Source organism: Stegodyphus dumicola, chromosome 5 (assembly GCF_044657685.1).
Source record: "Stegodyphus dumicola isolate Sdum_Otavi_A_Nest chromosome 5, ASM4465768v1".
In the NCBI taxonomy this organism is placed as follows: domain Eukaryota; kingdom Metazoa; phylum Arthropoda; class Arachnida; order Araneae; family Eresidae; genus Stegodyphus; species Stegodyphus dumicola.
This window is the reverse complement of record NC_140772.1, coordinates 80,001,703-80,024,817: the sequence shown is the minus strand read 5'-3', so window position 1 is coordinate 80,024,817 and position 23,115 is coordinate 80,001,703. Positions and strand designations below refer to the sequence as shown.

Here is a 23,115-nt window from a genome sequence, read left to right as displayed (position 1 = left end):
TGCGTTCAGTAATATGTGCGTTCAAGAAAACCAATCACAGTATCCCTTGTTAATGCATGGAGAAATTATTTAAGCATATATCCCCATTCATTCTTTAAATACAGAACTTTGAATAGCTAAAAACAGTTTTCCTAAAGAATCTTCATGCAAGACATTTGCACTGTTCTGACTAGATACATAAGAAGACATGGGACATTTTATTCCTCGAATACCGACAATATCGGGAAAATAATGAGGTTTAAAATCTCTAAAATCAAGTGGCGTGTTGTTTATTAACACAGCTAAGGTGTTTTAAGCGAAGTTTTATTAAAGAATCATTAAGTCAATACAGTTGCTAAATCGTTATTTCCGAAGTAAGAGTGATTTTATTAACTTCAGTAGAGCACAAACCGATTTATGAAACTTCACACGAAATGTTGAATCTGAAATGTTGAAAAAAATAACTTACCACACAATCATCAGTTATAAATCATCAAACTTATCTATTACGCAGTAACTGCAAGAGTATATCCCGAGACGGAAATACAAATTGCTGAAAGAAAAATAACTGACAGACGCTTTGTCTCAGGTAGAAGGGATAGTGTGAATGCGCTCTCGCTAATGTATAGCTTGGCGCACGTTCGTGTTGCGCTTCCCACTTTCATTATGCAAAAGAGACACTAATTTATTCTAACATCGGGGTTTTTCATCATTTAACTTTATAGTAATATCTAAATGTCTATAAACATTTTATTTGAAAACGAAAGATTAGTTTTACTTGCATTCATTGAAAGAAGAATTTTAAATTTCAGTAGCTGTGGATCACCAATATAAATGGAAAGAAAATATGTCGATTCTGAGTGTCGCAGCCTTAATTATATCGAGATGATTTAGCGTTCTTCGCTTCTTTAGCTACTTTACATCTAATAATGAATCTCTTTTTCTAATAATATAAAAGTATAAAGATATTGTAATCGGTCCTCATATTTATACTGATATAAGATTTAGGAATTTTAATAATTTACTTATTTTGATAATTTTCATTATTGTGCCAATCTGGGATGTATTTGTAAAAGGTATATTCCTAAATGTGCTTGCCATTTCAACAAACTTTCATATTTTTCTTTAACGTTTAACTTTTTTAATGGAAAGTAACTTCTTGTTTTCCTTTTACGTTTTACAATCTGAAAGAGTCGATAGTTTCAATGCTAAATTCTCTGGAGTACATATAATCGAAATTAAGTTAATTTGAGGGAAATATATCAGATGATACCTATTTTGAACAGCATAACCAATTACTTTCTTTTATTTCGTTTCCTTCAATAAGTATCGGACGAGGAAATATATTTTTCAGTTATTCTACAACATACATACATATATAGAAAAACTGCTGGATTTTGCAACATTACTCACAAATCCCCTCTAACCGAGAGTAAAAAGGTAAAGCTCGCAGTCTCTAAAATTTTAAAGTCGTAGGAAATCGTCTTTGCTGCCTTTTGCAGAGAGAAACGGAGCAGGCTAAGAATCATGGAATAAACCTGAAGCAATATTTCAGAAAGGAGATATCCCTACTTGAAACTCCGGCGATTGTCTGACACTTATTACAGCTTCCGCAGAAGAACCAAAGATGATTGATACGATGAAATGCCATAATCGATGGTCATCCGCGTCGATAGATGTTGAAATTCTTCTTAAATTCCTCCTCGGTCTTTGGGTAAGAATACGCTCCTGCATATGTCACGTTAATCCTCGAAGATGAATAGGAAATATTTTTGCTGATTTTGCATATTTGAAGCTGAATGGCGGGACAACTACGGACAATTTACTTGATTTTATGTTTTATTTGATGGCTTAAATATAAAACCACGTTTTCAAGTCTGACTTTAGCACTTTAAATCGATATATTTCGATAAATTGAAGCTGAAACGTTTCTTAAATAAAATAGGGTTTGCTCGTTGTTGAGGTGGCAGTAAATGAGGAATTTAAAGAAGCAATATACTTAGGTAATCATTTTTCCTCATTTTTGCCTATATGTTCACATATACATTTTTTTTTTAAATTCTCTGAACGTGATAATCTTTCTCTGTTCCTTTCTACCTCTACAAGATTTAAAAAATATGCGAAACCTTATTCAAACTTTAGTTTATAATAGCCCATCAAGACTTATTTTAATATTTTAATTTCTTCTTTCTAGCCTAAAAAGGGCAATATACTTATATCATATCTCTCCAGTGCTTGATTTCAAAGCTAACAGGTGTGATGTACTTATACAATATCTTTCATCCAATGGTAATGTGAAATTTTCGATGTTAAATATTATTAACATATTGTTATAAAGTAGAACTACTTTAAAATCCATATATTAATCTAGGCATTTCGTCTCAGCTTTTGAGAGTAGCTAAAGTGTAGTCTGCTGTTTCTCCTTCTCATAATTCTCTTCGTACGCGAAAATTACGAACAAAAAACTGAAATGCATTTTCCCTATTGAGCTGTGTCTTCCCTTTTATTCAATAATGTCTTGTTAAGAACGAAGAAGTGCGCAACCAGCTAGGATAACTGCACAAAGAAATGTAAACCTTAACCCATTGAATTTGCTTTTATAACTGAACGTTTACCAATATGTAAGGAGTCCCAAAAAGTTTACTTTTGGATTTCGAAGAGTAATTAAGGCTCCTAAATATAATCTTACATATTATTTTCGTAAATCAATTTCAACAATATAATTTAAAGGACTAAATAAATTCATTAAGTTGACATTACTTCCTAAAACTTGTATCTCAATTCTGTTGTTAATACACTTATTGTCATAAAAATGTGTGGACCTAAAAGAATGGTTCTATGGTTCTATCACTACAAGACATAGCATGAAAAAACGTGTCAGAGAGATGTGCAAATGATTAGAAATATAGCGTGATAACGCTTTGCGTAAGCCTTATGTTAGTACTCATGGTAGAGCTCCCAAGAGAACACACAGCAAGAGTGTCACTTGAATGCTTTCATTGCATTGGTTCCTTTTACTGACCAGTGCAATATCCAGATTTGTAACCCTTGCATTTCTGAGATCACTTAAGGAAGGTAGGATGGGCAGCCTAGAAGTTTACTATAAATCGAGTTCGATTACAGAAAGTGGAAAATGAGGTGACTCAAAATATCGTGCGGGATCTGCATGCGTTAATAGCTATCCGTATCGCATCATGTATTTTATTTGGATCTATTGAAAAATATATCGAAGAAAAAATACGAAACATAATCTAAGTATTTTAATTTCCTTGATTATGGACTCGAAAAATAAGTAAAACTTTCATTGCAACATAACTGCCATTTTATTTGAGTTGTTAATGATGTATCATAAATCAATAATGTGAAAAAATGTTGTTGGCGTAGCCAAAACCGAGCGCTCGCGACTTTAACAACCTTTACTTCCCTGTGCGAAGTATATAAAGTATTGCATTACTTCCTTGTATAAAGTAAAGGAAATTTTTTAATCGCGAAAAATTTTGGGTATCATATTTCAAAGAACATATGGATTTTGACCGTTCGTGAATCCATCTCAATGATGTTCTTGCATGAAATCTGTATGCATGGAATAAAGAGCTCTCTTTTTTCAAAACGGATTAAAAAATGGATTCGAAAGGTACCTTTTTTGTGACATACGTAGGTACGTATCTGTGTATCGCGCATAACTCATAAACTAGTAGCCTCAGAACATTGGAATTTTCTATAATATTCAGATGTGCACCTCCCATTTTGGTTTATTAAGTATATATATATGTAAAATATAAAAAAAATACGATGTTTTTTGCTCTACCCGAACAGACAACATCTAATTAACTTTCCGTGATTTCAGGATCTTCCTTTTAGACCAGTACTTTCGAGAACATTCAGGCATGTTACGTAACCGCTGCTATAAATGAAGAGTTCGCGCCATTTTCATGGAGACTGCACCCTGCCATTGCTGCAATAAGACCTTGCCGTCCTCTGTCGCTTCATCTTCCTTTTGTTAGAATAGTTATGAAGTTGAATCATTACTGGATATGTACTTTATGGAGAATTTGAAAGAATAATGATCTGCCATGTGCATTGAATAAAGATATGGAGTTTCAAAACATCTAACTTCTTCTGTGTCATCATTTCATGCCAAGCTTCATTCATGTGCCCAACTGCCAAAATATGGCATATACTAACAGAATGGGTGTGTATCTATATCTATATTAATCTAAAAAACACGTCGCAACTTTTAATGTTTCTAAAAATGTCATAAACACGTTACTCGATTTTTCCCCCAACTCTCAAATCCTTACATAACGATTCTTCAGATTCATATCTTTTCGAAATAGTTCTGATAGTATACTATTTTAATTGGACAGTGAAATAATACTGTTTATTAAATTAAAATCACCTATAGGCATCATTAAATTAAAATCACTTATAGGCATAAAATTAAAATCACCTATAGGCAGTCGCTTTAGGGAATATAGCAGATTAGTCGTCTGGATTATGATAGTTTGTCGCCTTAGAGATCATGGTTATTAGAGATTTTTAATTCTGTTGTTCTCAGAAATATTTGTCGCTTTCGGAAGCGATAGCTATGATTATTATGAATATTTAAATAATATTAATTAATATCGCATTTAAGATTATTCTCCAAGTTTAGGAATTGCGAGTATTACCCCTTTTATGTTCGCCGCAGTAATATTTAAAATCTTTGTTTCTGAGGCATGCAAAATTGTCTGCGTTTTTGTCCATGAATATTGTGTTTCCTTTGGTGCATTTTGGATAAAAGTATTTTGCTCCATTTAGTTAAAGAATATTGATATTATTTGCGTGTTGTTTACGCATTTCAATACATATAAGTTTGGATATGCGTTTTTGTAATTCTTCTGATAATTTGTATTGAAGAAGTTTATGATTGCCTCTCTGTTTTCAATAGCGCATTGTCGAATGATCTATGATTTATTTGAAAGCTAGTTTCATTATAAAAGAAAAACGATTTGCTTCGTTTACTGTCTATGATTCTTGATGTAGTTGCAGACGATTGAACATATTTAATTTCGCTAGGAATGCTACAGTGCGAAAGAGTTTTAATAATTTATTTCAAATGAAACCTGATTGAAAAATTTCAAATTCATATTCTTAAATAGCATATAAATATTATTATATATCCATTACTTCAATTTATGTGGGAAAGAACCTGTTAATTTGTAGTTTCGTTTGATTGACTTCGGTTCAAAAACAAAGGCTGTTATTTATTGTTCAATGAATGTAACGTTTTTTGAGGCAAACCTAATTTATTTCAAACTTCGAAAACTGTGACACAAAAATTAACATATGCAAATGTTTTAATAATCAATTTTTGGCGTCCTAGTAGAGCTTAAATTTATCATAATTATTGAAAGAGCAAATATCTGTCCTACCTACGAAATAAACGTCCTAGCTAGCATTTCTCTCTCCATCTCACTGTACAAGGAGAAAATGCCATAGTCCGCATCCTAATACATCTGTGTAGTACAAAGATTTCATCAGCACTGTTTATAGGCGCAGTAATCCAACAGTCCCCTTCGGTAAAATTCGTCCTCAATATGAAACTACGAATTCTATCAACTCTCAAGACATATGAGGTATATGATGATGGATCAAAACAGGACAAACGCACAGACTATAACTTCTGTGTGTTACATGGCGCCAGCAGTGTATTTAACTGGGCACGAAGACTAAATTCTCTATATACAGAGTTTCAGACTGAGCTTTTATAATTAGAGCAGCAGTTCACCACAGCAATCCTAGTTGGTCAAAAATTAACTACATATTCTGACATGAATAGTGTACACTCTATACGGGGTTCGAAATGTACTAATCAAGTCAAGAAGATCCAGAGAATGCTACTATCTTTGCCGGCAAATACCAGATCAAGACCCTAGTAGGTCTGTGCACGCACTGAAGTACAGGGCAATGTAAATGCGAAATTTGCAGCCACGGACAAATGCACGCTCATAATATCCATGTTATGTCAAACGTCGCATACTAAAACGAGGACTAGAGACCTTATTTAATGGAACAGTGGAATATTCCCTGAGACAAAGCGGACACTAACAATAGAGTACATAATTACCTTCCCAACATCAGAGATAGATTACGAAATGGTACTTCTCAACTGACACAATTCTTCACTGTAATGGCCCATACATGAGCTATTTCTTTCGTTTAGGCTTCTAAAACAGTGCGCATTGCATATTTGGAGGGGTTGCAGAACTGGAACAATACACTTTTGACTGCCCAGAAAAAAGTACATATCATCTTCGCCTTCCATCAGCCGAAAATAAATATCCACGGACAAATAACTTTTGCTGCAGCAGACGCGAGCTCAGACGTATCCAGAACTGCATTGAAATAGCTGCTGGTATCTCCATTCGATTAAAAGACTGCCACAACTAGGATACAGCGTGAATGAGACCAGTTGCCAAGTTGTCAGAGGAAAAAAAAGACAGAAAAAAATGAAATTGCAAAATATGTAATGCGCATATTTTTGAAGACAGTGGCATGTCAGCATATTAGGCAATTTTTTCAAATTCCGTTTCTACTTGCATATCCAATTTAAATTTCGTATAAGTATTAATATATGTACAACAGATTTGTAAAGCGCATTAGCTTGTTTTACTTGATTATGATAAAGCACTCCATGCCTGTCTGTTTAAGGAAAGGGATATCATCTTGGAGGACTTTCTGAGGAAAACTTACTTGTACCCACATTACACACGGGGGAAGCCAAGAAAGCAGACATACGAGTGATAAGTCAGTTCGCCTCGATTCAAGCCCAAAACCGAACTACCAGTGATTAGCAACTTTACCGCTCGGCCTCCTGTGGTTCAAAACGCAATAGTATTGGAATGTAATAGGGTAAAAACTATTGCATTAATATTTCAATTGTATCGTATCGTTATATGCACTTGTATTAGTGCACAATGGTTTTTGGATTGCAGAAGCACGCAATATTTTTAAGTGCTTGTCTTATAAATGGTATTGTATACTGCAGAGTATTATGTTGTTTGTATATGTGTATCAATTTTTGCCCTCTATATATTTTCAGACGATTGTATTTTTAGAACCTCAGGAAAGGTTTGTTTTTAAATTCAAATGACTGATAAGCACCATCTTAAAAGAACTGAATGTTGTGTCTTGGGAGTAAAGTAGAGTAAAGATTAAACCAGAGGTTTTATAATCAGGTGTTACATTTCATAGGTACTTGATTTTTTATTATTATTATGGCATGAAAATGCATGTAAATTTCATATTTATTTACCTCAATTTTTTAAATTGTAAACGATATAATTGTGGATTAAAATCATTTTACGTCTGATAAATTTTAATCTGCTTAAGTCTGTTGTGGTCAGATTATAGAATGTGGCCAAAATATTGTGAGAAACGGAGAAATTTCACAAAAATGTTTGCTTAATAAACGCGATAATTTCAGACCTAATATTTGTTGGAATTCATTAAAGCAATTACATTACTTATTCCGTTCACAACGAATTTGTGGCTCATATGCCTAAAAATTTTAATACTGGAAATCAAGGCAAATTTATCTCACTGCAGAGCTAAACAAACTGACTTTTTCATATTTTGCCTATTCAAATATTAAAAAAATGGAAAAATGGACATATTTTATGGCATTACAGTACGAATCCAAAGAATCTAATAATTTGTTCTCTTTCAGTCTTAGACATTAAGTTTCCTAAATAAAATTTATATTTTTATTTAGGCAGAAGGGGTGCGAAAATGCAATATTTATCTCTAAAGATATCTCACTTAACTTAGCTCATTTCAGACCCATGCGCATAAACAGGTACTGCGTAGCGAAATATGAATTTTAGTGACGAAACAAAGTTACATATAGAGGACAACAATGTGACATACCACGTTTACGAATCTGCTTAAGATTTGTGTGACATTTAATCCTTTGAATGCATAGAAATTGCATGACTTCATTGACCTTTCAACAATGTGTTGCTTCACATTAGAGGGGTAGAACTCACAGCAAATCCCTCGAGTCAAGGAATTTGCCAAAATTCTTCACGGTTTCTAAATCCTTTCCTAGAGAATAGCGTTTAATTTATTCTGCAGTAAAGGTGAATGATTAAGTGACCGGTCGTTGTTTCGTAATAAGCACAGAATCACAAGAATTTGAAAATGGTTGATGAAGGTATTTTGTATAAGTAAGTGAACAGTAAAATGATCCATTAAAACGAATGCTTTATTAATCGCAAGAAAATACTGGTTTTATATGGATGATGCGCGATTTTTTAAAATAATAATTTTAATACATTTTCTCACTCTCACATTAAAATATTACTTATCAAAGAGATACTATTGTCATAATATGTGTCATATATGAAATACTGTTATCATATCATGTGTCAACGAAAATATGGTCTACTTTTTTCCGGGCATCCGTCCGAATGTTCTCAAAACTGATATAATATTTTTAAAAGTATAAAGCTGCTTTGCGTCTAATATTGAATTTTACGATTTCGTGTTTGTTAAGCATCATATTTTGTTATACTTGATAGTATAACCTTGAAAACTCAGTCATAATAGAGCAACTTAGCTTGTATGGCTTATTCCAGGGGTGGCCACACTTTTGGGATCCGTGGTCTACTCCACATTTAAATAATCGAAGGCGGTCTACCTATGGCAGAGCTTAATTAGCGTAACGTACATGTTTATATATTTATTTTTGGTAACAAGAAAAAATGGTAAATTAGCTAATTTTTCTAAGAAAACTTAATATTTACAAAATAAAAATTTACTGACGAAAATAATCAAAGTATTCATATATCAAAAGGTGAACATCCTATTCACTTCGTTTATTTGAAATTTGACACTGTATATCTGCGACAAATTTATCATATTGTGGCTGGTACGAGCTTATTGTAACGCGTAAACACGAAATTAAATGTGCATCTGTTAAACGCGACCGATGTTTGGTTTTTATGGCGTACATGGTTGAAAAAGCAGATTCGCAAAGATACGTCGATCCAAAGTATGATTTCAGATACAAAATCAATTTGTAAATATTTGGAAACGTTTCTTTAGAAATTAATTTCCAAAAATAAGTATCGCTAGATGCTCTGGATTTAAGAAATATATCGCATCTTAATTTAATAATTTCTTCCTCGACCGTGACTGATGTGGTATCTATTAAATGTCCTATTTTTTCAGATACTCCGTCAATGTTGACATTTTCATTAAATGGAAATATCATAAAACTGAGTATTTCTTTCAACCTAATTAAGTCAGCGAATATTCTTTCAAATTCTTCAAACAAAACATCTAAGTGTTCGGCGAAATCTTCGAAGTCTCGGTTTGGATTATGGATGCACTCTTTCTCCATGTTTTTGAAGTTTCTCAGTTAATGTTTTCTTAATTGAGACGCATACCTTTTATCGTTTCTTTGAACGTTTTAATCACGCTCATCATGTCTGTTAAATATTTATTCTTTCCTTGTAGATTTAGGTTTAAGTCGTTAAGTTTTGCAGTGATATCGCAGAGAAAAGCTAGTTTCATGGGCCATTCTTAACTTCCAATTCAGTAACGTGCTCTCCTTTCATTTGTAGAATTTTTTTTTATTTCTGGTAACAGAATACGAAATCTTTTTAAAAGGCACCACGGCTTAGCCACCTCCCGTCTGTGTGCAATAAGAGATCTCCGTACACTGATTCAGTTTCTTCCAAAAGCGCCCGAAATTGTCGTCTTTGAAGACTTCTTGGACGAATTGAACTGACGATTTTAAAAGCAATTTGCATTATATCATACTTTAGTATTTGTGAACACAATTTCTGTTGATGGATATTGCAATGATAGCTAGTAAAACTGTGAATTTCCTCAACATTATTGCACAAGGCAATAAAACCAATTCAATTCCCGACCATTGCTGAAGCTCCATCTGTTTGTTGTAATAGAGACCAATTTCTATATATTGGAAATCCTGTCTTATCAATAAAGGTTTTAAATGAATTGTAGATATCTTGGCCTCTCGTTTATTCTTTCAATTGAATTATACTTAAGAACTCACCTTTTGAAGTCATATCTTCGAAAACCATTCTCACAAAAATGCGTAACTGTGCAATATCACTAATATCAGTGGATTCATCAGATTGAAGTGATAGGAACTTACAAGATTTTAAATCGTCATTTAATAAATCCTCCAAATTATTATTCATAGCTTCCGTCCGTCGCATCACAGTGTTACGCGGCAAAGAAATATCATTTATTGCCGGCATTAGTTCAGATTTTTTTTAAATTGTGGATAAGCCCTTCTCCCGCTTTACAGAAAGCTTCTTTTATCAATTCTCCATCTTCGAATGTTTTTTTTCGCTTTATCAAAACTTCTGTAATTTTAAACGACGCCAATGTTACTGCTTTAGCTTTGGTGCCTGGTCTCGTAAATAACGATTGATGTAAATGTAAATTCGACTTTAATTCATGCACTTTAACTTTTCGAAGTTCACTGCCGATGGGAAAGTCTGTAGCGTATTCTAAGTGCATGGTTTTAAAATGTCCTTCGACGTTTGTTTTTTTTGGTAGTGCCACACTTGAATTACATATGAGACAAACACATTTCTCCTTCACCATAACAAAAAAGAAATCATCTTCCCATTGTGATAATGGTATGTTTTACTTCTCTTGGCACTGGTATCTGGCTGAGTCATTTTGGACGGGTTGTTGAAACAACAAATTATCGTGTCAGTGTTATGTCTGAAAATTTGTTTATATATTTTTTTTAACTTTACTGAAACTAATTCATGGTGCCGGACCAAAACTAAAAAAAATCACATAATCTTTTCCACATTAATATATCATATCGACATTCTTATAAACATTCGTATAGTGGTAGTACAATTTAACTTTTAGGTTAGCGTTGTGAGTAACCTATGCAAAGGAAAAATCAATAACCCCAAATTCAATTAAACTCCATGTTTCTTAAAAGCCTCCCGGCTCAAACAAATGGAGGGACATGACAAACCACGCTAAATTATACACAAGATAAATACACAAATACAATTAAATTTTAAACACACATTTATTAAATTCTAGAATATTTTTATATTACTAAATAAAGGATAACTGATCAGTAATCCTACCACATACTTTTACTAGTAGTACTTTACTTTAAAGTAACACATAATGTCTCACGCAATTACAGCTTACAAAAATTAAGATTAACATTATCAAATCCTATTGCATCATAAGAGTAACACCAGTATTTCTCCCATTTCATCTTCTAACTTTAAGTATTTATTCCCTTTAAGAACACTGATAATTTCCACATCGATTAATTAATTTAAGTAATTGCTCAAATTTCAACAAACATTCAAATGACGACTCTTGCTTGAGTATTAAGATAATTATTAAAGTAAAACAAAAAAAAAAAAAAAAAAAAAACAAATCACTCACGGGGTGAAGTCCATACCGCACATTCCCTTTACTCGAGAATACCTTTGTAAACTGATTAATAAGGTGATTTGATAGCTCCACTGATCGTCCAGCTTCCAAAGTTCACTCGAGCACCACATTATTCCTGCTGTCCTTTATTCACAAAATCATCGTTAATGGAGACAGGCAGATCGTGCGAATTTTAAAGATGTCTTGGTTGAAACACCACTGAAGCTGTCCTTGCAATTAATAAATTCCAGAGCATGGAAGAATGGAAAAAAATCGACGCTGAGCTCTATGCCATATGCCAAAGCAAATTCTCACCAGCTAAACGCCGAGAGAAAATCATATCCGCTGTTCGCTGGTTCACGCGGCCCACAGCAAGGCAAGGCTGCAACAGGGCAAATGTCCCGATCTTTTTTTTTTCAGCTTAACTTCACATCGCAGGAGTCAACTCAGACTCCAAATCCGACGCAATAGCCGGTGCTCGCGAGAGCAAGACCCGCAGGGGTCAAGCCCCACTCATTTCTTCTCTTACTCTTCGCTTCAAAATCAGAATCAGGAATAATGAACTCTAGCCTGGTGCAAGCACCCAGGAAATCTCGGTTTTTCCTTCTCTGTGAGTTCATAGGCCTACAAAAAAGTCATCAAATTAAATCTTACCAATCCCGGAATTTTACGTTATCTAAACTGAGAAAATGACACACCCATGACGAATCAAATACCAGAAATATGACAATGCAGTCCAAGAAACATCTGTACACACAGAAAAAAATGGACCCCCCAACTAACAAGCGGAACTAAGCTTTACAAGAATCCAGTTACCTAAACTTTGTTCAACCCCACTGTCTTGAAGTAAGCAAAACTGCAAATTTAACAAAGCGAAGGCAAGACGATTTTCGTTTCACACGCCATTAGAAAAAGGCGACAACACAGCACCCTACTGCCTCCATTATTAGTAAAAAGGCCATAAACCAGATGGCTCTTGCAACCGTTTCCTGTCGTTCTTACACTACGCTTTCAAGAACTACCAGTTAAATAAGGCTTTAACAATATAAGAATACTTTTCCCCAAATTAAAATGCACATGAATACAAATAAAAATATTAGAATAATTATAACTTAAAACACATATTAATAATTAAAATTTGTGACATAACATCAGTGCGGCAGGAAGCGAGCGACCTGCAATATAATACGATTAATTGAGAACTGAAACTAAACGGGCGGGTGTGATTTGTAGACTTTTAGTCGACTCGCCGCGTCGCTAACATCGCGCCACCTACTGGATATAATCTAAGCATCCACTTTGTCATGTTCTTTCTATTTAATTCTCCACTGTGAAACGACAAATTCGTTGTATTACTTTGCACAGTTTGTTTTAGGTTTTCAAGCGTAAACTCATAACTTGTAAAAACTTTATGTAATAAAGAAAATATATTTATAATTGTTCGAAAGTATTTTTTATCTAAAGTCATAAGCTGTGTCTGAATTCAAGAAATTTTCTGGATTTTGTCTGTCATCCACTTGAAGGGGATGCTCCGCTTCAAGGTGACTTCAAGGTCTAGCTAAAAGACTATTGCTTAGGTGATATAGTTATTAATTTGTCTTACATATTTATTATCTAATATATATGTGTCTGTGTTACCGGCAGAGTATGAAAGTCGGCATAATGTGAAATAACTGGGCAATTTATGGATAGCAAAAACGTCGCCGGTAATGAATGTATTAAATAAGTAATATTTCACAACTTTCCTAACCATTCTATAGAATACCAAATTACAGGCTGGCAAAGTATGAAATACATGCCCGACTCGTTTCGACTATCACATTGCAAGGCACGCTAATCTAAGGCAGCTCAGAATTTGCCCTTTATATTTTACTTTCTATCCGAGAGTGTCAAAATACACGGTATTTAAACATGAATTTACTCACTAAAAATTAGGTCTATACTGCGTTACATGGAATGTAAGATCAAAAGATGAAAATGTTGTATAGGAGAATTAATTGTGGATGAAGATGGAATAATATTTTTACGATGATCTGCAAGTAAAACTAAATTAAAAGGCAAGTTAGAGCTTTTTTTTAAAAAAACAAAAAGTGTGTTTGACCTTCTAATATTTTGATTCTTCTAATATTTAATTAATAACTATTGTCATTCTATAGAATTTCTAGGTATTATATACAGTGACTAAGGAAAGAGAATAATAAGTTTCATACTTAAACACTTCTGGCCTAAAATCCCCTGGCATTCTATAAAATGCCTAGAATTCTGATTTGTATATTGGCAGTAACATATACATATATAAAGAGAGAAAGCTAACAAACTTTAATTATATACCAGGAATATCAAAAAATGTTCTGAAATCAAGAAACTAAATATATTTTTTGGTTAGATCTTTAATATTTTTTGTAAATTTCCCAGATTAGATTATTTCCTTAGATTCTGATATATTTTCTCAATATTTCTATATACAAACCTAATATTAGTACAATACAAATAAAAGTTCTTTTAAGAACAATATTAATAAGCAGGACTTTGTTCTTATGGAAAAAACACAAGTAGAAGAAATTCCAAAAAAGAAAGCGGAAGTCATTTGGCAGTCGCTATACAATGTACTCAAATTGGAACAATTTATTTCTCTTTGCTTCAATAAACTTTCATTTCAGCAACAGAACTAGATCAGTTTTAAACATAAGAAAAAAATGGAAATATTATATTTGGGATTAGTTGGACAAATCTAATCAAATACAATTTAATTGAAAAACAAACGTAAATAAGGTACATGAGAGTAGAAACGAAAGAGAATTTTCTATTTATTTTAAAGAATTTTATGTTACATATAAACTGGTTTCCTTACTTTTTCAAAGAAAGAATATTACAAACATGACCAAATAAATCATTACAAAAATGTTGAACAAAACTTTCCTAAAGGAATAAAAAAGTAATAAAATGTCCTTCAAGAAACGAACGTAAATTATAAATAAGCAATATCCCACAGGAAAGAAAACGATGTGAAAATAAAATGAGATAGAATAATAACAGACAAAGTTACATAAGTAATCTTTTTGCGCATGTTCTGTGATCATGCTTGGCAATTTAGTTTTATCGGACTTAAGGGGACGGTGGACTTTAAAAATTATTTTTTTAAGTTTTCATTTTTTCAACAAGAAATTTTATACATGTACATCTTATAGCATCAGTAAACAAAATATATGCTCAGAATTTCAATTTATTTTAAATTAAAAATTTTTAAAGCAATTAATTAATTATTTTAATTAAAAATTTAAAATGCTCCATGCGCTCTAATTTTTAATATTTTTTCCTAATGTTTGCTTTATGTTACTTATAAAGGCTTGGTAAAAGTATTTGTGTATCCGTTATTGAATATGATGGATAAGAAATTTTTAAAGGCTATTTTTGTGAACTTAAACCCAATTTTCGAAAAAATTTCACCTTTTGTTAAAGGTTTTCACAAGTTTAAACTTCTTAATAACCTCATATCTAAAAATGCATACACAGATCTATTGTAACATATAACAATATAGTTTCTTCCAAATATCATCCATTTTTAACTAAAAATGAGACGCATGGAGCATTTTCAAAACACACAAATTGCGAAAAAATTTGTTTTGAGAAAAATGAATTTAAAGTTTTCCTTCAAACTTACCTTTAATACATGGTCATGAGAAACAGCAAATTAACTTTGAATATAAATTTGTAAACATTCGATAACATTTTTGTAAGATTTAACTATTTTTAATCTCATAATATTAAATATGACAAAAATAAACATATGACAAATTGCTAGGTGATTCGAAGTTATACAGGTAAAAACAATTTATGCCGTATACCCAATGAAATTTTTAAAAATCACCCGCACCATATGTTTTACCTTCATTTGCTACAATTGCATTACCGTTTAGTGATTTACAATATTTTTTACTATTTCTGTGTTTTTTCCATGCAGGTAAACTTCTCTTTTTACTTTGGTTCAAGCGACGCTGATCGCGCTTTTTTGCAATGAGTAAGGAAAACGAGTTCACTTCTTCCTGTTCTACGCTTATGGCATTTACACAACCAAAGTTAAATTCATTAATTGTTGATAATACTGACATTTCTAGCCTTTTTTTAGAAATAAACACTTCTTTAGGGCAATTGTTCCAAATTAAACTATGGATACTTTCATTAGCATTTTGTGTTTTACCAGAAATGCATCTGGACAGCAATTCTGTGCTAGCTAGCCTTTGATAAATTGGCAATATTTGAGAAAGAACACTTTCAGATACTTTAGTTTTCATGGCTTTATGTGCTTTCGGCTGCTCTTCATTTGCTACTGCACGTTGATAAAAACACCATGACAACGTACCGGTAGGACATTTCGAATGTTTTGGTGAGACATCAGTAGATGAACAGTGTAGTAAGCTTGCATAAATTGCAGATTTCATTTTGTCTATATCCGGTATGTTATCTTTTATGGCCTTTCTGTAATAGTTTGTTAACTTTAAAATTGTAGTTTCCTTCAGATTACCTTCTTTTCGTCCACCGATACATATACCTCTGGAACGCAGCTCTTTAACTTTATTGCGCAATCCTGCCCCTAAACGTTTTGCCACATGATTGATACATTCTTCTTTACTAATTTTTACGTCATTACCATAAAGATTCAGAGTTAATAAATGTTGATATGTTTTCGCATCCCCATCAGAAAGTATCCCAACATATCGCATATTACATGTACTGATGGACCGTTTCCATAAAATTTCTGCGGCTTTCATTTCCATAGCATTAGATGAACCAGAAAAATTTTTGGAACACTCTGGTTTGTGGCTTTCAAACCATATATGAAATTCCGCACTGTCAGCTTCCATATCTCTTTTCGCGCATACACATTCAGGACAATATTTTGACAGAATTTCGTAGTCGATAACTAACCCAGTCAAGACATCTACGACGATACCTATTCCATACAGTGATGTATGCCCACGTTTATGCCATGTGCCATCATACGACACTGTGATATCTATACACTCATCATTATTTATATTAATTAATTTTTTATGCTTGTTTCGAACAATATTTCGAGAAAACTGAAGGAAATCACCTTTTAGTTTCCCCTTTTCTTCAGACAAACTGTGTAAACATTTAGCAAATGTCTTTTTGTCCATAGCATGAATTCCCATAATCATGGAAAACACTTCTAAGGCGGCGTGGCCTTTGCCTATTTTCAAAAATGCTTCGACAAGTTTCGTATTCACATCAAATGTATTTGACCGTTTTACCCTCTCACTTGAAAATGTTGAACTAAATATTTTATCACAGTTTTTACAAACTAATTCAAGTTTTGTAGAATATCCATATATTCCTTTCGAAACAATATCTAAAGAATTGGTTGAGCACTCGTCACACTTTATATTACATAGCAATGGATTCCACATTTTACGATTTATCAAAATATATGAATCATCATTTCGGTTATCACCACAGTCAGACGTTCGTAATAAACTTTCATTCAGTTTCTTTACACTGGCACTTACTGAAGTACTCGCTTCAACTATAGAACTTTCAGAAAAAATTGTTTGTTTATTTTTGGAAGAAACTTCTTCGCTGTTCAATGTCACGTCATTTTCCGAATGAGCTGCCCATCGTTTTTCAATTTTGCTGACAGCTGCAAGTTTTTTCTTCGATGGTCGCCCTTTAGGCTTACGGTAACGACGACTTATGGCATGCATAATGTACAATAAATAAATATATATATATATATATATATATATACTTTTACGCAAGAGGTTATAAATTAATCTGAAGTTCTTCCAGTCCAAGAAACTCAGTTATAAACAGTCCTGCAAAATGTAGTTGTATAAAACACAGCAAAACACTTTTAGCAAAAGAACTAAAGAAAATAGCGACGAAAAGCACTTTTAAACTGTAAACAGTGAAATGGCAGTTACAGTTAAAACGTTATATTGCCAGGTTTATAAAGAATTAAATATATAAGTATATAAATATCAGCAAATAACTGTTGAAACATATTTGTTTACATTTTCGCCAAAATTTAAAGGGCAAAGTTTATGTTGTTTACACATTTTAAATGCTTGTAACTTCGTTAAAAATTAGAATACTTGAATTCGGTTTTTTACATTCGATGCAGTTAAGTATATGTAATACAACGAGAGTAAAAAAAAAATTTCAATATTTTGGTCGATTTTTATCTTTTTTAAAGTCCACGGTCCCCTTAATAAAACTTGGATTTGTAATTCGACTAGACTTGCTGCTACGCCGTTACACGTTAAGTCATATTTTACCGAAACGAAATTAATAATTGTAGCCTTTACTACATTCCACTAAACTACATTAATAGTACCTCAGTATATGCTTGCCAAGATACGATAATTCTTCAACGGTGTGCGATATTCCTATTATAAATGGTTTACCTAAGTGTTAAATACTAATATAATTCAATGAACAAGTGAGGCGCAGTTATACAGCTGGAATTATTATCGGTTTCAATTAGATTTCCAATTAATACTTCTGTAAATGAGATATGAGAAAAATTTTAATTCAGTACTTCAAAATTAGTTTAGATTCTACTCGGTAACTGTGTAAACTTATTTTCCTTAAAAATTTGTGATTTATAAGAAAAACTGATTGCTAGTAAGTAGGCTTTAAATTAATTAAGAAGATTAAAATAATATAACATAGGAGAAAAATTTGTTTGGCGCACGCTTTATTTGTGTGCTGTTGAAAGTAGTAGTATTTATTAAGTATATTTACTTCCTTGAACGAAGTAAAAAGGAAGTATTGTAATCGGGAAAATTCAGGTATCATATTTCAAAGAAAATATCCATTTTGACCACTATCGAATGCAATTCAATGATGTTTTTTTGCATGACGTCTGCCCGTAAGAACACAATAAAGGACTCTTTCACCCAAAAAATTATAAAAACTGATTTAAAATCATTTCTGAAGAGAAACGTTTTTCGCGTCTGTGCTTACGTACGTACACATCTCGCATAACTCAAAAACTAGTAGTTTCAGAATGTTGAAATTTTGTTTATAGGACTGCTATAACATGTAGATGTGCACCTCGTATATATATCCACTCTGTTACTCGGCCCAGTAGTCTCAGGTTCTTTATTCTTATGTTTGTAGATTGTGCATTTTTTGCCTTAAAATGATTGAATTATGTTGTTCTGGTTAAAATTGTTATGCCTTAATTATGCATGTAAATTGTTATGCCTTAATTATGTATGTAATTACCTGCATGCAATAATTCTGGAATTATCAACAGCAGAGAAGTTTTTTAAGTGCGGGTAAGCCTAATTTTTGATTACCGTGACAGCCATGAACGTAGCAGAATAGTGGATTTGTTGCCAATCTAGAGCAACTAAGCAACAAAAAAGTAACGTCTTCTTTTATTATTGTGAATTAAATTATGTTTAATTCGTTCTGGAATTATCATTTAAGTTATTTCTCCCGCCTTCTTAGCATGCCTTCGTAGGGTAGTGGTCAGCACGCTGGGTGCATATTCCAGAGGTCCGTGGTTCGATTTTCGGCGAAAACGTTGCTCATTTTTCATCTTTTCGGCTTCAAAAATACCTAATGTCTCTAAAGTGGCGTCTGTACTAAAAAGCTGTTGGATGTTGATTCTCCACACCCAGGATTTGGTGATTGGGCCCCCTAAACCGCAGTCACCGTTTAAAGGGGAAGTACATAAGGTATTTCTCCCGCCTTCTTATCATGCCTTCGTAGTGTAGTGGTCAGCAAGCTGGACGCGTATTCCAGAGGTCCGTGGATCGATTCCCGCGAAGGCACTACTCATTCTTTTCTCCTGCTTCTAAAAAATACCTAATGACTACAAAGTTATTAGCATGCTTTTCATGGAAATCATAATTTTAATTGCAAAAAATGTTTTAGCTGCACTTGGTGTTTTATGTTTTTCTATATGTTTCAAATTTTAATGAAAATATTTTGAATTTTTATGTATTTTTGCTTTGCCGCAAAGTGAGAACTGAATTAATTAGTAGCGCATGCGCATTAGATAAGCGGTGCTGAATAGTCTGCGAAAAACTGTTTCTTTTTTAATTGTTTAATTTTTTTATACATCGTTTTAGATTTATTATAGTATTTGACAGAACTTGGGTTAATTCTGAAGATGACGTAATTTTTGTGCACTCTGAGTTATAAAATGAATGAGATGTAATGCCGTTAAGTGAACCTAGCGCCGAAGTGTCGCTATGGTAAATAAGTATAGCGAAGAGTGTATTTATTCTATTGTGGTTTATGCGCTATCCACGAAGTAGATTTAATTCAAAAATTGTGAACTGTTAATTCAATATGTTTTAATGAGATGCAGGAAAATTGCTTATAATTTAATATTCCGTACAAGGAAGTCATCTGGTGTACACATCAGACTTTTTAACAAATAATCATGTTTTAAAACATTTTAACAGCAGTCTAAACCTACATTGAATTGCATTTTGAGTATAAACTATCTCTTAGATATCCTCTTACATCTAATCTGTATTATTAAATGCTCACGAATTTGTAGGTAGTTGTGTAGTATCTAGAGGAAGGTTGCTATCTATGGGCCACTTTTACAAAATGATGCTTAAAATCCTCAAATTTGGCAATTTTACAGTTTTGTAGATGTTAATCCAAATATTACTTTCCATACTACTCATATCTAGGAATAGATATTATAAATATGAAATGTTAATTAAATACTAGAAAAAAGAAAATAAGTGCCACTGGCTCAATGAAGGGAACCGGTTGCTTTCATTGAGCCGGGGAATTTTTATGGGCCGGAAGCTGTTTTCTTTTTTATACAGTATTGTATTAATACAAGTAAAAAAAAAAACCTCGTTTGAGTATGATTCGTAAATAAAAAATGCTGTCTAGAATCTAACACAGACCACTGAAAATACACTGAAACATACTGATAGTTTCGTATTATTCACCAGGAGTTAGATTTTAGGTTAGCCTTTGTAATCATAAAATAAGCCTAATGTGAGAATCTACAAAATATGTTTCTCACTAGTACATATTGATTCCCTTTCTGGCACTAGTATATTTCTTATGAACTCACACAGACATAGTCGCCCTTGAAGTCATTACACCAGATAGCACAGAACCATTAATCCTCGATAGAATTGATAGGCCTATTTAGTGAAGGCAATCATCAATATTTGGACTTTACTGTCTTCCCGGTCCAGAAGTTTGAAAGTGATATTTTCAGAGTTGTGCCTCTTCTTTTTTTTTCACCTTTTCCCAGGATCTGTTTATATGGGCTACTTTTTATCAGTATTGCGTTTGGGCTTTGTTTGAGCCTTTTTAAACTGGGACTTTAGAGGGAATCAGAGAGATTTCAATAAATGAAAATTTAACTTTTGACAACAATGTTGATGCACCCGCTGAAAGCGGTTCTGATTCTGTTCCACTGGTGGTTGCAATAGATTTTCTTCCTGGAGCTTGCATATTATGTGACAGTCGATTAGTAGAAGTTAGGCTTGTGTCAGAAACTTGTGCAATAGAAATGTCATTTGTTCCAAACTGCACTGCTGCAACAAAATGAGTCTTGAAATACAGCTCTGTTTGCTGGCCAAATTCATATTTTAGCAAAACCATTCATTCCCGTCCCTATTGCTGCTGCTTGTCCATATGCTTCCCCAAACAGTCTTCTGTATGGAACTGGTTGACAACTCCTAATTTCCTTCCTTTCCGTAGACGTAGAAACTTCTCCACTCCACTGATGTAATAACTGCTTTGAAGAACGTAACGTCAAGTGGTCAACTTTTATATATGTCTATATTTATGCCCATCACTTTTGTTACAACAAAGTAAACAATTATTGCTAATATAGCCACATAACTCGGATATGACACAGTTTTAAATGTTGTCAGTAGCAACTAAAACACTATTAACGTCTCCCTCATTTCTATATTTTCTTTACATTGATAAAACAGAAGAAATGTACAAACATCTTACCTTCTGCAGCAAACTTGTTTGAGCTTGTATCAACTCCAAGTGAAGATGGCGGTTTATGTATTATACTAAACAATCAACACGTAACACCTACCGTCAATAACTACAAAATAATATACGTGGCTCAACAAAGGAGCCGACCCATCGGTAGTTATCTTACCCTAAAAGTAAAAATGTCCTTCGCATTGTAAAAACTCCGGCACCTAGAGACACCAAACTTTGAACACACATATTCCTCTTCTGGAACATGTGCACCTACAAACTCGAACTTTCAGTTTCTCATTTAAAAAAAAATATTTGAGCGAATTTAAGTTTCTTGTTTAACAACTTAGCAACTTAAAATCAGTATGTTATCACTGCACAAAATGTTCATCTTCATTCATCTTCACCCTGCCAGTGCGTTAAAATTTAGCAAGGTGTAGGATATTGATCTCTCGGACGTAATCATCAAACTCGGCTACTTAAGAGTAATATAATGAATCTCCCGAAAATAAAATATTTTAATGCGCCAGAGAGTCGTTATTCATGAAAGCGTAATATATTTAACATGTAAATTTAATCTGTCTCTTATTGATCAACAAACAAATTGATTTAGAAGCAATAGCATTCTTTTATTTTCATCACATTGCAAACTCTAAAGAATTTTCTCTGTCTAAGAAATCCTTTGCGATTATATTTTAAGAAGTCATTTTTTGAGTTGTGTAAAGAATTAGAATTATTTCCAAAATTAATGTATGTGAAGTTTCGCTGATTGTTTTACGTTTATCGAACTTTTGAGAGTTTAATATTTAGTGACCTAAGCCTAAAGTGTTTTATGCCTCTAATGGAATATTTAGTATTCTGATTTTTCATGAATGCCATAAACTGAGAGCTACTGATATGTGCCATGCCTTCAAACACTTTTGATACTTTGACACAACAGACGACTTACAGTTAACCCTTTGATGATTATGAACGAGTTCAGCTCGCAATCGAATCGTGCTTCATAATGCGCGCAAGCGAGTTCTGGTCTGAAGCAAGATTTCGACCGAAATGGTTAGAAACGAGCACTACTCGAGTAGTGAAATTTTTCACTAATGCGCGCTGACGAGCTGAGCTCGTTCGCGATTATTTTTCTGCATTTATTATGTTACAAAGGAATCCTACTCGCGAAATTTAGTTAGTTTTACTGTCTACAGATGGCAGTACGGGTTCCATGAATTTCTTTTCATAATGAAGGGGGATTTTTTTTTTTTTTTTTTTTTTTTTACCTTCTTCTTTTTATGCGTATTTTGGTGCGTTTCTTAGGGAGTTTGTAAAGTAAAATGGCTCAAAATCAAAGTTAGATAATTATGATGGTGATTATGATTGTGATACAGAAAGCTTACCAAGTTTTGAGTCTGATGAAGACTTCACAGTATATTAAGCTCAGAAGACGATTCAAGCGATGAGGAATATTTTCGAGTTTTCGACAGTGGTGTAAAATTAATTTTCTCACGCTTTTAGCCGATTTAGTTTTACTGGTGATGTGGGCATGAAAGCTTGCGTGACAAATATTTCTGATCCACTAGAGTACTTCGAGCTTTTTTTAAGTAATCACTGTATTTAAATGCTTCATAAAGTTTTAACATTAGTTGTGTTTATTTAGTCCTTTCAATTTAATATTTGTCTTACGTTTATAATTAACTATTATTATTCGTATTTATATAATTGATTATGATCATTTATAATTTACTATTTAAT

The 23,115-nt window shown here is 32.9% G+C and overlaps 1 long non-coding RNA gene across 1 annotated transcript in view; it reads right to left on the bottom strand.

The window, feature by feature from the left end:
• LOC118183699 (uncharacterized) overlaps window positions 1-23,115 on the bottom strand; it is a 342,152-nt gene that overhangs the window by 256,967 nt on the left and 62,070 nt on the right. The window lies entirely within an intron of this gene.